The sequence below is a fragment of the Mustelus asterias genome, chromosome 2 (genome assembly GCF_964213995.1).
Source record: "Mustelus asterias chromosome 2, sMusAst1.hap1.1, whole genome shotgun sequence".
Lineage (NCBI taxonomy): Eukaryota > Metazoa > Chordata > Chondrichthyes > Carcharhiniformes > Triakidae > Mustelus > Mustelus asterias.
Genome location: NC_135802.1, coordinates 42347834 through 42363741, shown reverse-complemented (window position 1 = coordinate 42363741; position 15908 = coordinate 42347834). Strand labels below are relative to the sequence as shown.

At 44.2% G+C, this 15908-nt stretch overlaps 1 protein-coding gene across 1 annotated transcript in view; it reads left to right on the top strand.

The window, feature by feature from the left end:
* gpr158a (G protein-coupled receptor 158a) overlaps positions 1–15908 on the top strand; it is a 512094-nt gene that overhangs the window by 259317 nt on the left and 236869 nt on the right. The gene's annotated exons all lie outside the window — the stretch shown is intronic.

The following is a 15908-nucleotide window of genomic DNA, read 5'->3' as shown; positions in this document are numbered from 1 at the left end:
ATGAGTGTTGTTGGAGCTGTACTCATCCAAGCAAGCAGAGAGCATTCCATCACACTCCTGACTTGTACCTTGTTGATTGTGGACAGGCTTTGGGGAGACAGGAGGTGAGTTACTCACTTAAGATTTTGCAGCCTCTGACTTGTTCTTGTATTTATATGGCTAGTCCAGTTCAGTTTCTGGTCAATGTTAACTCCCAGGATGTTGATGGTGGGGGATTCAGTGACGGTAGTGCCACTGAACATCAAGGGGAGATGATTGTTTGAGATGTTCATTGCCTGGCACTTGTGTGGCGTAGGTGTGACTTGCCACATATCTGCCCAAGCCCGAATGTTGTCCTGGTCTTGCTTCGTGCAGGCATGGCTGCTTCGGTATTTGCCGCAAGACATTGTTGATGCAGAGTCCATAATTTCTTTTAACATTGAATTAGACAGTTCATTGGAAATAAGAAATATGAAATGGTATGGAGAATGAGCAGGAGAATGGGATTTAATCAGGTGGCTCTTGTGAACTTTGTATTCTATGAGCCTCTGAGCTAGACTGTTGATTGCCGTGGGAATCCTTTTCATTGTGACTACAGTATCAACAAGCTTAAAAATCTTATTTATCAAAATAAAATTCATTTCTGCATTTTTAGGTGTAGGATTTTACTACTGGTAATTTTCCATTTGGCCCTTCAGATCTGCACCAACTACTACAGAGCACTTTAGCCAGGCCCTATCCTTGTAATCCCACATATTTACCCCACTAATCCCCCTAATCTACACATTTTGGAACACTCAGGGGCAATTTAATAAAGCCAATCCACCTAACCTGCACATCTTTGGACTTTGGGAGGAAACCAGATCAACAGTGTTACCTCCAATGAATGAACAGAAATAATATCAGACTCTATCAGAATTGGCCAATAATGCCATTTTGTTTCCCTTTTTTGTGAGCTGCAGTGCAATAACTTGGAATTTTTCCCTCCAGTTGTCTCTCTCCTGTCTTGACTGCTTGGACACGTCCCAATTGCTTGCAGCCTTTTAACCCTGACGCATGTGAATATCCTTCAGTTGTGAACCAAGGCTGCCTACTTGATAATATACTGCTTGACAACTGAGTGCAACATATCCTCCAGTGCCAATGAGCACATACTTTCAGATATGCTTTGCCACTTAGCAATCAGGAGCTGCTCCTTTCTCTCTCAACCAAAGAGTGCTGAGGCCATCAGCTAACAAAATGCAGAGCAGAGATGTGGAGACCTGCTTTGTATGGCATGCTGCAGACCACTGGCTTCATTTAGCTGTTAGGATACACTTATCCAATAAACAATTAAGATCAAATGATGACTTTTTTTTAAGGCAGCATATTTCCTATTATCTAGATGTATTATTGACTTTGATGTCTCGCATGAAGGATGCTGAATGTTCTGCAACAAGTGAGTGACTCTATTCAATCAATCAAACAATTCAATGCCTGTCTAATGTGAAAACTTAGTCATTATGCATTCAAAGCAGGAGTCATGCAGAATCCTATATATTCAATTTAGAGACAAGTTATATAAAATAAAATTCATTTCTGCATTTTTAGGTATAGCGTTGTACTACTGGTAATTTTCCATTTGGTCCTACAGAGCACTTTAGCCAGGCCCTATCTTTGTAATTCTACATATTTATCCCACTAATCCCCCTAACCTACACACTTTGGGACACTCATGGGCAATTTAATAAGGCCAATCCACCCAACCTGCACATTTTTGGATTTTGGAAGGAAACCAGAGCACCCGGAGGAAACCCACCAGACACGTGCAAACTCCACACTGTCACCCTAGGCCGGAATTGAACCTGGGTTCAATGACACCATGCTCCATGAAATGTGACAATATAATAATGCATATAAATGCCACAGGACGCATTTGCTTCAATGAAAGTGTACTATGATGATGATTGATGAGTTGCTATCTACCTAAGAGATAACTTGTTGAAATATTTGAAGAAATGTGCATTCCAAACACCTTAGATCACTTCAATTCACTTTTTTAACTGAATATTTAATTCATTTTTAATGGTTTGCCATCTGTGTTGGCAATCTGCCCACCACTTATGAAAATACAATCAATTCTATTAAAGTTAGAGCTTTTCACTCTTCTGGAATAGATATTAGGTTCTTAAGGAGGAGGAATGTCCAAAATTGTGTGCAATCAAACATGTTGCAATTTTCACTTGCCGCAATCTTGGGATTTTAATAAAAAGGATTTAATCTTTGAGCTTGCAACAAAAACAGACAAGGGGAACAAAAGACTTGTCAGAAAGACGGAACAAATGACTGAGTTCATGCAGTATGTACGTCACTGCAGCCCCCATCCTTTTCATCAATTTCTGTTCAGATGAGAGGAAGTATTGATATAGACAAACCTTTCTTCAGCAAAATTGGCTTTCTGCTGTAACGTCTCACATGATCCTTCCAACACCAGTAAAATGTCTAGAGAATCAATGCCAGGACATTGAATGTTCTCCGTGGTATGCTTTGTCAAAACAGCACACCCCATCAATATAAATTTTGAGATCTATTTTGGTATCAAATTGTCCAAAATTATGAGTGCCCAGCAGTCTCATAAAGATTGAAAGTGCTTACGTAGAATTTTCAGATGATGTGTTTCTCTGCAGTGATGGTGGATAAATGTTATGACGTTCCCATTAAGTTGTCTTCAATAGAAGATTATAGGGGACACATGTAAGACAACAATATTATCGTACCTCTGCAGTGCAGTAGCTCTAATGACTACTTTAAATAAGAGACAAAGGTACAGCAGAACCTTTCATGGAGGACTGAAGGGACAAACAGTCCTGCTGGAAATCTCAAAAATGTTGTGTCAAGTAAATAACAGGCTTTCAAAATCTTTTATTGCTTCAGTACCCTGAAAAAATCTGAAAATGTTTATCTTATACTTGCAATAGCACAATGTCCCCTCAGCAGGCTTCCACAGTAATTACTAATTACTTGCTGTATAGTTAGGAAATTATATCCGCTTACTCTATTGAATTCTTTCTGCTTCAATGGGCACATAGAACTACATGTAATAGCCTCACTAGAACACAACATAATTGGTGAACCAAAAATGGTCATTGATTGTCTGTATCTCACTGCAAAGATATTTATCACCATGGTCTCTTATTTTTTGTCACCTGAGTCTTTAACATTGATAGGAACTCATTTCAATTCCCATCGTCATAGGTAGTGTGGACATGGTTTGCCCACTATACGCAGTGGACGCTGTAACCAAGAAATTACTAAGGAGTAATGGAAAAGAGTGGCCACCTTCTTCCAATTATAGAAACTAGAAGCAGGAGTAGGACATTCGGCCCTTCAAGCCTGCTCCGCTATTCATTTTGATCATGGCTGATCATCAAATTCAATATCCTGATTCCGCTTGCCCCCCATATCCCTTGATCCCTTTAGCCCCAAGAGCTATATCTAATTTTTTCTTGAAATCAGACAATGTTTTGGTTTCAGCTACTTCCTGTGGTAGTGAATTCCACACATTCACCACCCTCGAGGTGAAGAAATTTCTCCTCACATTACCCTCAAACTACGACCCTTAGTTCTGGACACCCCCACCATTGGGAACATTCTTTGTGCATCTCCCCTGTCTATCCCTGTTAGAATTTTATAAGTTTCTGTGCGATCCCCTCTCACTCTTCTAAGCTCCAATGAATATAATCCTAACCGACTTAGTCTCTCCTCATATGACAGACCTGCCATCCCAATAATCAGCCTGAAGAAAGTGTCCTGACCAGGAATCTGCGTCCATGAGATCCTGATAACTTAAGACCTCAAAGCTGGCAACATGGTATGGGATGATAAGAAGCTGCGCTTAACAATAATGTTAATAAGCTAACAATAAGGACTTGCGGTGGCCTGGAGCCCTGGAGAGTACGACAGCTCTATTATTAGATAGCCATTTTCTTCTCTTGTCCTTAAATGATGGGCTAGGTTTGTCTGGACTGGAGCATCTCACAGTTGCTTTCCAAGTTAATTTTTTTTCTCAACCTTCGCATTTTTCCCTTCAAGTTGCTGGAAGTGTAAGCACGGGCAATAGGGCATATGAAACTTAGTGAATGGCAGGATAATCAGTCTATCAATGTAAGCAATGAGACTTAAGGATTGAGAATGAACCAGAGTATCGTAGAGGAGTGTGAAATAGAATGAATGAAATGAAGTCAAATCAGGTACAGAAAGAGAAAGAAAAGATTGAATTATAAAAGGAGAAGTAGGGAAAAAATGGAAAAATTTGGAAAGGGCCATCCAGCGAATTTTATGAGTCCCTTCACACCCCCTGCCGGCAAGTCCTTTGGTGGGAATAGAATTCTGCCCTTAGTTTCTATTGCAATATTGTCCAAAGGTTGGAAATGGATTATTAGGCAATAAAAAGTGCGAGGAAACCTAACCTCATGTTTAATAGTCTCATTAGCTTGCCAATGGTTCACGTCTGATATCATCTCTAAAGTAACACAATCATTGGAGCTCCAAAACCTATGGGAAATAATGAGATCTATTGCCAACATTGGATCAACTCCATTATCCCTTCTATGGATGAAACTGAGCCACTTCCTACAGTTCATGCATAAAACAGAAATGTGACAGTCTGACTTTGCTTTCAGGACAGCAATAGAAGGCCACTTGGAAACAAGTCGTAGTTTGATATTTGCTAATAAATTGTATAAGATTCAATTCCAGAAGTTCCAGCAAAGTGTGGCTATCTAATCTACTGAATCAAGACTCAGATAAAAATGATCTACATTTCTTTCCAAATATGATAGTGAAAAAGCTGTAATTGTGCTGTGCTGTCAAAGCTCTGTGTCAAGAAGTCTTTTGTCCCTCTAGCCACCTGGTTTTAACTATCCACATCCAAGCTAAAAACAGAAAACATCATACTTGTGTTACAATGAGCTGACAGAGTTAAATCCAGACAACCACAGACCCTGTGCAGAGCATGTCAAACCTCATTAGGGTTTGTGAATAAGAAGTTATTGCAACTTGAGAAAGGCAAACATCTCCTATCAGGTTTCCAATTTAATGCGAGGCAAACCAATTAATCTGTGACACTGAATCTTCAGATCCAGAGATGGGATAATGTTTTAAATGATCAGCAGAATTCAGAGTCTTGAATGTGCAGGGAATACACTAGTAAAAGGCAACGATGCTTCATTGAGAATCTTGTCTCATATGGCATATCAAGTGAACTTCTTTGTCAGGCATGGTGGCACAGTGGTTAGCACTGCTGCCTCACAATGCCCAGGGACCCGGGTTCAATTCCGGCCACACTGTGTGGAGTTTGCACTTTCTCCCCATTCTGCATGGGTTTCCTTCGGATGCTCCAGTTTCCTCCCACAGTCCAAAGATGTATGCGTTTGGTTGATTGGCCATGATAAATTGCTCCCTTACTGTCAGGGAGATTAGCAGAGTAAATACGCAGGGTTACGGGGATAGAACCTGGATGGAATTGTTGTAGGTGGAGGCTTGATGGGCCAAATGGCCTCTTTCTGCACTGTAGGGATTCTATGATTCTTGTCACTAAGTTCGAGGCCATCCTATCAGCTGTCTCTGCTGGTTCCCTCCCTTCCACTAGGCCACCAGACTAAGCTTCCTCCAAGGTTCTCTCTTGCCCTAATCCTGAACTCACATCTTTATCTAGTTTCTCTTCTGTCTTTCCTCATTCCCTCTTTAGGCTCATTCTGTCGATGAGACTCCAAATCCTACTCCCTCATTCCTATTCCCACTTAACCGGTGACCTCCCAACTTCCTCTCCTGCTCCCATGTTAGCTCATATTGTTAATGCTTCTTTCTCTTCAGCTGCTTTCCCTCTGTTCTGATAGTGGATTTTACAGTTAGGGTGGCAGACAGCATTTCTGAGGCTGTGGATGTGTTTCTAGGATGGCATGTTGTCTCCCTGGAGCGAGGATCCAGAGAGTCAGTTAGTAGCTGCAGAACAATCTGAAGGGGTAAGGTGAACAGCAGGGGTTAAGGTCAATGTCGATGCCAATGGCATAGATAGAAGGAAGGATCAGATGCTGCAGGCAGAGTTTAATAAGCAGAATCCCAAAGGTAGCAATCTCCCGATTACTCCCTATTGGGCCAAACGCGGGCAACTGGGACTAGCTTGATAAAGGGGCGGCATGGACAAATTGGGCCGAAGGACCTGTTTCCATGCTGTAAACCTCTCTGACTCTCATTACATGCTAGGGATTATAAAAATAGGAAGATAGAGCAGATGGATGTATGACTGGGAGATAGTACAGGAGGGAGAACTTTAGGTTTCGAGGATATTGTCATAGTCACAGAGTCAATATGGCACTGAATGGACCAATCAGTCCATTGATTTCATACCTGCTCTCTGTAGAACAATCCTGCTAATTCCATTCCCCTATTCAATCCCTGCAACAGTGCAAGTTTATTTCCTTCGAATGGCCATCCAATTTCCTTCTGAAATCATTAATCACACCCACTACCCTCATAAGCAATGGGTCACAGGTCACTATCGCCTGCTGCATGAGAAAGTTCTCCCACATTTTTCCCTTGCATCCCTCATCCAAAATTCTAAATCTGTGTCCCCTGCTCAATGTGTGATCAGTTATCGGGAACTGCTTTTCTTTGTCTACATATCTAAACTGTCATAATCTTGTAAACCTCTGTCCAATCTCCCCTCAACCCACTGTGCTCCAAGGAGAACAATCCCAGCTTCCCCAACCTAAGCTTGTAGATAAAAGCCCCCATCCCAGCAATGACGCTTGGACAACACCGTTCTCTACTACCCTCCAGTCTGAAAAACATAGATTTACCATGAGTCAATACTTTCTGTCCTGAAAGCAATTTTTTATCCAAGCTGTCACTCACTTTCCTATTCCATATGTGATGATATTGTGCCTTTAATAAATGTATTCATATCATATTTCCTGTGAAGGATATGTTTAAAATTCCATTGTTCTCCACAGTGCCGATTTGTCTGGGCTTCAGGCAGCTCACTTGCTGAGAATGCAGGCTAATGATTGATTTAAACTAGGGATGTATTTGTTTTAATCTGAGTTAATACATTTTTGTTTACTTTGGTTTTTTTCCTGGGGTTTCCAAGTAGGGTTTTGATTAGGTTGATTGATGGAGACATTCCTGTGCTAAAGAGGCGGAGCAAAGTTTACAAGGAAAAACAGGTATCTATTGCTGGGTTCTGAAAGAAGGAAGAGGTGTCTCTCTCTCTCTCCCTCCAGAGGTGTCATGGAAGCTCAATGATTGGCAACCCAAATACAAGCACATAAACTTGTATGTTGCTAACTGATTTTGAAGAGGAGTTTAAGCCTGTAAGAGGAATATTGCTTGAATTGGAATAGAGATAGATTAGCAGCTAAGAATTGTATTGTGTCATGTTCAAGCATTTCAATTGGTAAAAGATAAGCTAATGTATTCATTATAGTTAAACTGTTTTGTTGCATAAAGTTTGTTTTGATAAAAGCTTTCTAGTGTGTCAACAAAATCACACCTGGAGTGAAATACCTTATTGTCACACTAATGCCAAAAATGGAAAAACTGTTGTGGTCTTGCCGGGCTTCATAATATACTTTGGGTTTCTGATCTGTATCTTAACACAAAACTCAACTTTGTGAACTAACTTTTAAGTGGCACTTTGTCAAGCGCTTTCTTAAAATCCATATAGACAGCATCCGTTGCATTCCCTTCCTCAACCTTTACTGTTTCTTCATTAAAATATTCAATTAGACTCATCAAGCATACTTTGACTTTCACAAGTCCATGTCAGCTCTCCTTAATTTATTCAAACCCTCCCAATGCTTGCTTTTCCCCCAATTATGTTTGTAAACCTTTCCTTTCCCTTTATTCTCTCATGGGAGGTGGGCAACGCTGGCAAGGCCAGCATTTGTTGCCTATCCCTAACCGCCTTTGAACTGAGTAGCTTTCCAGACCATTTCAGAGAGCAGTTAAGATTCAGCCACATTGCTGAGGGTCTGGGATTACATGGAAGCCAGACCAGATAAGGATGAAAGATTTCCTTCCCTAAAGAGTCTTTATGAACCTGAAGGCTTTTCACAACAATTAGATCGTAGTTTCATAGCACCATTACTGACATTAGCTTTTAATGCCATATTTAAAAAATAATTCAAATTGAATTTTATTAAATAATTGTATTCAAATTCCAACAGCTGCCATGGTGTGATGTCCCCAGGGAGCTTTGGATTGCTAGTCCAGTGACACTCAATGGGGAGGCGATGGTTTAAATTTATTATCACTAGACTATTAATCTAGAAACTCAATTAATGTTCTAGGGACCTGATCCAAATCCCACCATGGCAGCTGGTGGAATTTGAATTCAATAAAAAAATGTAGAATTAAGAATCTACTGATGACCATGAAACCATTATTGATTGTCGGAAGAAACCATCTCGTTCACTAATGTCCTCTCGGGAAAGAAATCTGCCATCCTTAACCGGTCTGACCTTTTTGTGATTCCAGAGGTACAACAATGTGGTTGACTCTCAACTGCCCTCTGAACAAGGGCAACTAGACTAGACTGCAATAATTTTTCTATTTTGGCATTAATGTGAAGATAGGATGTTTTATTCCAGGCACGATTCTACTGACAAACTAGGGAGCTTTTATCAAAAGAAGCTTTATCTAACACACTGTTTAACTATAACAAATAAATTCGCTGAACTTTTAACAAAGTAAAATTTTAAAAGTTTATTTATTAGTCACAAGTAATGCTTACATTAACACTGCAATGAAGTTACTATGAAATTCCCCATGTCGCCACACTCTGGCACCTGTTCAGGTCAATGCTTAAACATGGCAAGATATAATTCTTAACTGCTAACCTGTCACTTTTAGTTTCAATCGAACAATATTTATCTTATAGACTGAAACCTCTTTTTAAAATTAGTTAGCAAAACACAGGTACACTGGCTTGTGACTTGGGTTAACAGCCTTGGAGCTTTCACAAAGCCTCTGGAGAGAGGGAAACACTTCTTTCTTCAACTAGGCAGCACCTGCTCAATTTTAAAATGTGAATGAAACTGTTTTTATTTTCCTGCAAGCTTAGCTCCGACCATTAACCACATGATCCTCCCCCCGTCAAATCAATCTAATCAAAACTCACATGACTATGCATACTTAGTCTAAAATTCCAGGAAAACATAAGTAAATAAAAGGTCCATTAAATCTACAAAGTAACACATTCCTAGCTAAAATCAATTCTTATCCTGCATTCTCAGAATTTGAGCTGCAAGTTTTCCCAGAAAAATCAACTCTTGCAACGAAGCATTGCCTCTTAAAGGAGCCCCAGCATAAACATAACAAAATCAAAATAGCACAGTATCATCATCAGAGTGAGGCACCGGATGCCTGATTATAAAGGCCTTGCCCCCACCCCAAGGTGGTGTGTATCTGGCAACCTCCTCATGTGGCATTGTGGCCACCACCAACCTTCTTCTCCCCCCATTTTGTCCAATGGGGCCTCAATTTGTCCAATGGATGGGAAAGCCAACCTCAACCTTCCCCACCCTGACTTAATTGGGATGGTAAGGGCTCTCCGCCCCGGGACTTATGACTCGATTATATGGTCCTCTCCCCACCAGATCCCAGCCCGCTCCTGAATTCAATCCCACCCATTATTGCTGTATCTGTAAGCAGTAAATGGGAAATTAGTGAATGTACCGCTGATTCCCTTTTGGTTCTGTTAAATAGCAGCATTTTCAGGTATTCAGTTCGGCTTCCAGATTTTGCGAGCAACAGCCATGAATTTAACATTGCTTCCTGCACCATGAGTGGTCTCAGCACAAACAACTGACACTGGATCAAATGACACTGCCACTGGCAGAATGGCTAACTGCAGCCATCCCACTCTCTCTGTACATATACCACAACAGTTTGTTACAGTTTACTAGAGTAGAACCATATCTGTGATGGTTTTAGAAGCAAACCATGCTTTACTTTAAATGAAGAGGCTGCAAATGGAGGCCCATAAGTTGCTGCACATTTGTCCGTTACTGTACAGACGTGTGTGGACATGCAGCATTCTTGTATCTATCTCAGTCTCCTTTAAAATGACCCTTTCCCATTTAAAAAAAAAGTTGATGTACGGCACAGAAGGATGCCATTCAGCCCGTCATGTAGGTACTGATTGCAAAAGAGCTATCCTGTCTAATCCCATGATTCAACCCTATTGATTAAACAGTGTTCCGCATCATGAGTTCCTTCTAAATTATTGAACAATTCCTGTAATTAAAAATATTATTGCTTTTTTAGCACAATGTCGCTTCTTCTGAATTTTGTTTTGTTGCCAATTGTAGCTTGTACATTGATTTGTTACCCAATGCATTAATTAATAATAAAGATGTTTTGCTGCAGCTGTACAATCAGAGTGATTTAAAAATATTACAACTGTACCATTAAGATGATTCTCATTTAGTATTTGGCTAAATCGGTTTGGACTCACATTGGCCATTAATTTTCCACTGCAGGGCCTCAATTTGCACTGGTGGCAAGATGGATTGAGACTTGTTTCGAACTGTTTTTGTTGCTCACAGTGAGGCTGACTCTTCAGTTCATTGGTTTATCTGATTATCGGAGTTACTCTGGTACTGGCACTGTTGTGGAGATGCCGGCGTTGGACTGGGGTGAACACAGTAAGAGTTTTAACAACACCAGGTTAAAGTCCAACAGGTTTATTTGGTAGCAAATACCATAAGCTTTCGGAGCGCTGTTCCTTCGTCAGATGGAGTGGAAATGTGCTCTCAAACAGGGCACAGAGACACAAAATCAAGTTACAGAATACTGATTAGAATGCGAATCCCTACAACCAGCCAGGTCTTAAAGATACAGACATTGTGAGTGGAGGGAGCATTAAGCACAGGTTAAAGAGATGTGTATTGTCTCCAGACAGGACAGCCTGCAAGTCCAGGAGGCAAGCTGTGGGGGTTACTGATAATGTGACATAAATCCAACATCCCGGTTTAGGCCGTCCTCATGTGTGCGGAACTTGGCTATCAGTTTCTGCTCAGCGACTCTGCGCTGTCGTGTGTCGTGAAGGCCACCTTGGAGAACGCTTACCTGAAGATCAGAGGCTGAATGCCCATGACTGCTGAAGTGCTTCCCCACAGGAAGAGAACAGTCTTACCTGGTGATTGTCGAGCGGTGTTCATTCATCCGTTGTCGTAGCGTCTGCATGGTTTCCCCAATGTATCATGCCTCGGGACATCCTTTCCTGCAGCGTGTCAGGTAGACAACGTTGGCCGAGTTGCAAGAGTAGGTACCATGTACCTGGTAGATGGTGTTCTCACGTGAGATGATGGCATCCGTGTCGATGAGCCAGCACGTCTTGCAGAGGTTGCTGTGGCAGGGTTGTGTGGTGTCATGGTCACTGTTCTCCTGAAGGCTGGGTAGTTTGCTGCGGACAATGGTCTGTTTGAGGTTGCGCTGTTGTTTGAAGGCAAGAAGTGGGGGTGTGGGGATGGCCTTGGCGAGATGTTCGTCTTCACCAATGACATGTTGAAGGATCCGGAGGAGATGCTGTAGCTTCTCCGCTCCAGGGAAGTACTGGACAATGAAGGGTACTCTGTCCACCGTGTCCCGTGTTGTGTCTTCTGAGGAGGTCGGTGCAGTTTTTCGCTGTGGCGCGTCGGAACTGTTGATCGATGAGTCGAGCGCCATATCCTGTTCTTATGAGGGCATCTTTCAGCGTCTGGAGGTGTCTGTTGCGATCTTCCTCATCCGAGCAGATCCTGTGTATTCGGAGGGCTTGTCCGTAGGGGATGGCTTCTTTAACGTGTTTAGGGTGGAAGCTGGAGAAGTGGAGCATCGTGAGGTTATCCGTGGGCTTGCGGTATAGTGAGGTGCTGAGGTGACCGTCCTTAATGGAGACTGGCACTGTTAGCAGCTTAACACCAGCTCCACAATTGGCACTGGCATCCACAACAGCTCTGGCACCGGCACTGGCATGAACAGCCCTAGCATTGTCTCTGACGCCGGCAACAACTCCAGCACCAACAGCACCGCCGGCAATGTTTTAAGTTTTTTAAAAGTTTATTTATTAGTGTCACGAGTAGACTTACATCAAAGACAGATAATCCTTTAGTAACCTCTTAATTTGTCAATCAAATTGTGGACATGACACCCCTACTGGAATAAGTGGTTCAGGAGCTTTAGATAGGAAACCACAAATTCATCATTGTTTATTTTATTTATTATTATCACAAGTAGGCTTACATTAACACTGCAATGAAGTTACTGTGAAAATCCCCTAGTTGGCACACTCCAGCGCCCATTCGGGTACATTGAGGGAGAATTTAGCATGGCCAATCCACCTAACCAGCACGTCTATCAGACTGTGGGAGGAAACCGGAGCACCGGAGGAAACCCACGCAGACACGGGGAAAACATGCAGACTCCCCACAGACAGTGACCCAAGCTGGGAATCGAACCCATGTCCCTGGCGCTGTCAGGCAGCAGTGTTAACCACTGTACCACCATGACTCTAGCATCAACACTTGCAATAACACCAGCAATGGTAACAGCACCGTCACAAAGCACAGCACCACAACCAGCACTGGCAACAGCTTCAGCACCAGCACCAGCAACCATGTTCTGTTACAATAAGATCATCTCTTTGCATGCTAATGGTGGCTCAGTCAGTAACTCTCTCACCGCAGAGTTACACATTGTATGATTGCATGTCAAGTGCCCACTCCAAGGGCAAGATTTTCCCATCCTGCCCATCCCGGAACTGGAAATTCCCACCCGAGGTCAACAGACCTTTCGCTGGTCCCATCAAAATATCCGTTCCGCCTGCAACAATTCCCATGTCGGGAAGGACAGGAAAGTTTAGGACCGGGTCTTGAGCACAAAAGTCAAGGCTGACACTCTAGCGCAGTGCTGAGGGAGCGGATCTCACCTGCCCCCTCAGGCAGACTTGAAAGATGCCACGGCACTATTTTGAAGAAGAACCGGGAGTTATCGTGGGTGTCCTAGCTAATATGTATCATAGAATCCCTACAGTGCAGAAAGGAGGCCATTCAGTCCATCGTGTCCTCACCGACTCTTACCCAGGTTTACCCCGTAACCCCACATATTGACCCCGCTAATCCCCCTAACCTTGGAACACTAAGGTGCAATTTAGCATGGCCAATCCATCTAACCTTGATGCGCGATTAATTCACACGGGAGGCTAGGTCGTACCCGGGAATAAAGGCTTTTATTTGCAACAAGAATAGAGCATACTGCTTAACAATACTATCCCAGACTAAGGGCCACTAGGAAGTAGCAGTGACCTTTATACTCCTATAAGAAGGCGGAGCCAAACGGATGTACCACAGAACAATGCTAACAGGTGGAACACCCCAACCCTAACCCCAACAGTAACAAGAGTAACATATGTACAAGTACCCATAGTGGTAACCATCTATGGTTCACCACATTCACCCCTCCTTTAAAAACAAAGGCCGGTGGGGTAAAGAGACAATACGAACTGTCCATATGTTCACAAGTTCAGTCGTATCGGAGGTCCGCACCGTCTCTGCGACCTCCGCAGCACTGGCTCCAGTGCCGGTTCTGGTGACCGTGGTGTCCCTCTCTACGAGGTGGTGTCCAGTGACTCCTCCAGTTCCTCACGCACCTGTGGACCTCGAGGTGGCGACAATCTCCTGGACTCAGGCAAGCTGTACACGGGAGTAAGAGGATTAAGTGGAGGTCCCAATGCTGCCCGCGCCGTATCAGGAGGGGAGAGAATGGGCAAAGGAATCCTAACCAGGGGTGCGGGAGTGACGGGGGTTTCCAGGTCCCCTGCAGGCGCCAGATCTCTGATAGAGACCGTGTCCTCTCGCCCGTCAGGATATGCCACATAGGCATATTGAGGGTTGCGGTGGAGGAGATGGACCTGTTCAACCAAAGGGTCGGACTTGCGGGCCCTAACATGCCGCCACAGGAGGACAGGTCCTGAGTACGTCAACCAAGACAGCAGTGAGGTCCCAGAGGAAGACTTCCTGGGGAAGGTAAACATCCGCTCATGTGGGGTAGCGTTGGTTGCTGTACACAGGAGGGACCGGATTGAATGGAGCGCATCAGAAAGTAGCTCTTGCCAACGGGAGACTGGAAGACCCCTAGACCTTAACGCCAGTAAGACAGCCTTCCAGACTGTAGTGTTTTCTCTCTCGACCTGCCCGTTACCCCTGGGGTTGTAACTTGTAGTCCTACTTGAGGCAACTCCTTTAGAGAGCAGGTATTGCCTCAAGTCGTCGCTCATAAACTACGAACCCCTATCACTGTGGATATAACTGGGGTAGCCGAACAGGGTAAAAAGACTCCGCAGGGCTTTGATGACCGTGGCAGAGGACATGTCAGAACAGGGGATGGCAAAGGGGAATCGGGAGTATTCGTCAACCACGTTGAGGAAATACACATTCCGATCTGTCGAAGGAAGGGGGCCCTTGAAATCGACACTCAGTCGTTTAAAAAGGCGAGTGGCCTTAATGAGGTGTGCCCTGTCAGGCCGGTAGAAGTGCGGCTTGCACTCTGCACGTACCTGGCAGCTTCGAGTTATCGACCTGACATCTTCTATGGAGTAGGGCAGATTCCGGGCCTTTACAAAATGGAAGAGCCGAGTGATTCCCGGATGGCAGAGATCATTGTGGAGGGCCTGTGGCCGGTCCTCCTGCACACTGGCACATGTTCCACGTGACAGGGCATCTGAGGGCTCATTGAGCTTCCCCGGACGGTACATGATATCATAGTTGTAGGTGGAGAGTTCGATTCTCCACCTCAAGATTTTATCATTCTTAATTTTTCCCTTTAACGTGTTGTTGAACATGAAGGCCACGGACCGCTGGTCCGTGAGCAGGCTAAATCGTTTGCCAGCCAAATAATGGCGCCAATGCCGTACGGCCTCCACAATGGCCTGAGCCTCTTTTTCCACAGAGGAGTGCCGAATTTCAGGGCCTTGAAGGGTGCGAGAGAAAAAGGCGACGGGCCTGCCCGCCTGGTTAAGTGTGGCGGCCAGGGCGAAATCAGATGCATCACTCTCCACCTGGAAGGGGATGGACTCATTGACAGCGTGCAACGTGGCTTTCGCGATGTCGGCTTTTATCCCTTCAAAGGCTAGGCGAGCCTCTGCTGTCAGGGGAAAAGAGGTAGACTTTATGAGCGGACGGGCTTTGTCCGCGTAATTGGGAACCCACTGTGCATAGTACGAGAAGAAGCCTAAGCATCTTCTCAGTGCTTTGATGCTAGTGGGTAGGGGAAGTTCAAGGAGGGGACGCATACGGTCTGGATCGGGGCCGATGACCCCGTTTTCCACCACGTATCCAAGGATTGCTAGGCGGTGCTTGTTAAATATGCACTTCTCCCTGTTATAGGTCAGGTTCAGGAGAGACGCCGTGCGTAAAAACTTCTGGAGGTTGGCGTCGTGGTCCTGCTGGTCATGGCCACAGATAGTGACGTTGTCCAGGTACGGGAAGGTAGCCCGTAGCCCGTTTTGGTCCGCCATTCGGTCCATCTCATGCTGGAAGACCGAGACCCCATTAGTGACGCCGAAAGGGGCTCTTAAGAAGTGGTAGAAACGGCCATCTGCCTCAAAGGCCGTGTATTTTCGGTCCTCTGGGCGAATGGAGAGCTGGTGGTAGGCTGACTTCAAGTCAATGGTGGAGAACACCCGGTACTGCGCAATCTGATTGACCATGTCAGATATGCGCGGGAGAGGGTACGCGTCCAGCTGCGTGTACCTATTAATGGTCTGACTATAGTCTATGACCATCCGGGGCTTGTCTCCAGTCTTGACCACCACGACTTGTGCTCTCCATGGGCTAGTGCTAGGTTGAATGACCCCTTCGCTGGGGAGCCGCTGAACCTCAGATCGAATAAAGATCCGATCCTCAGCG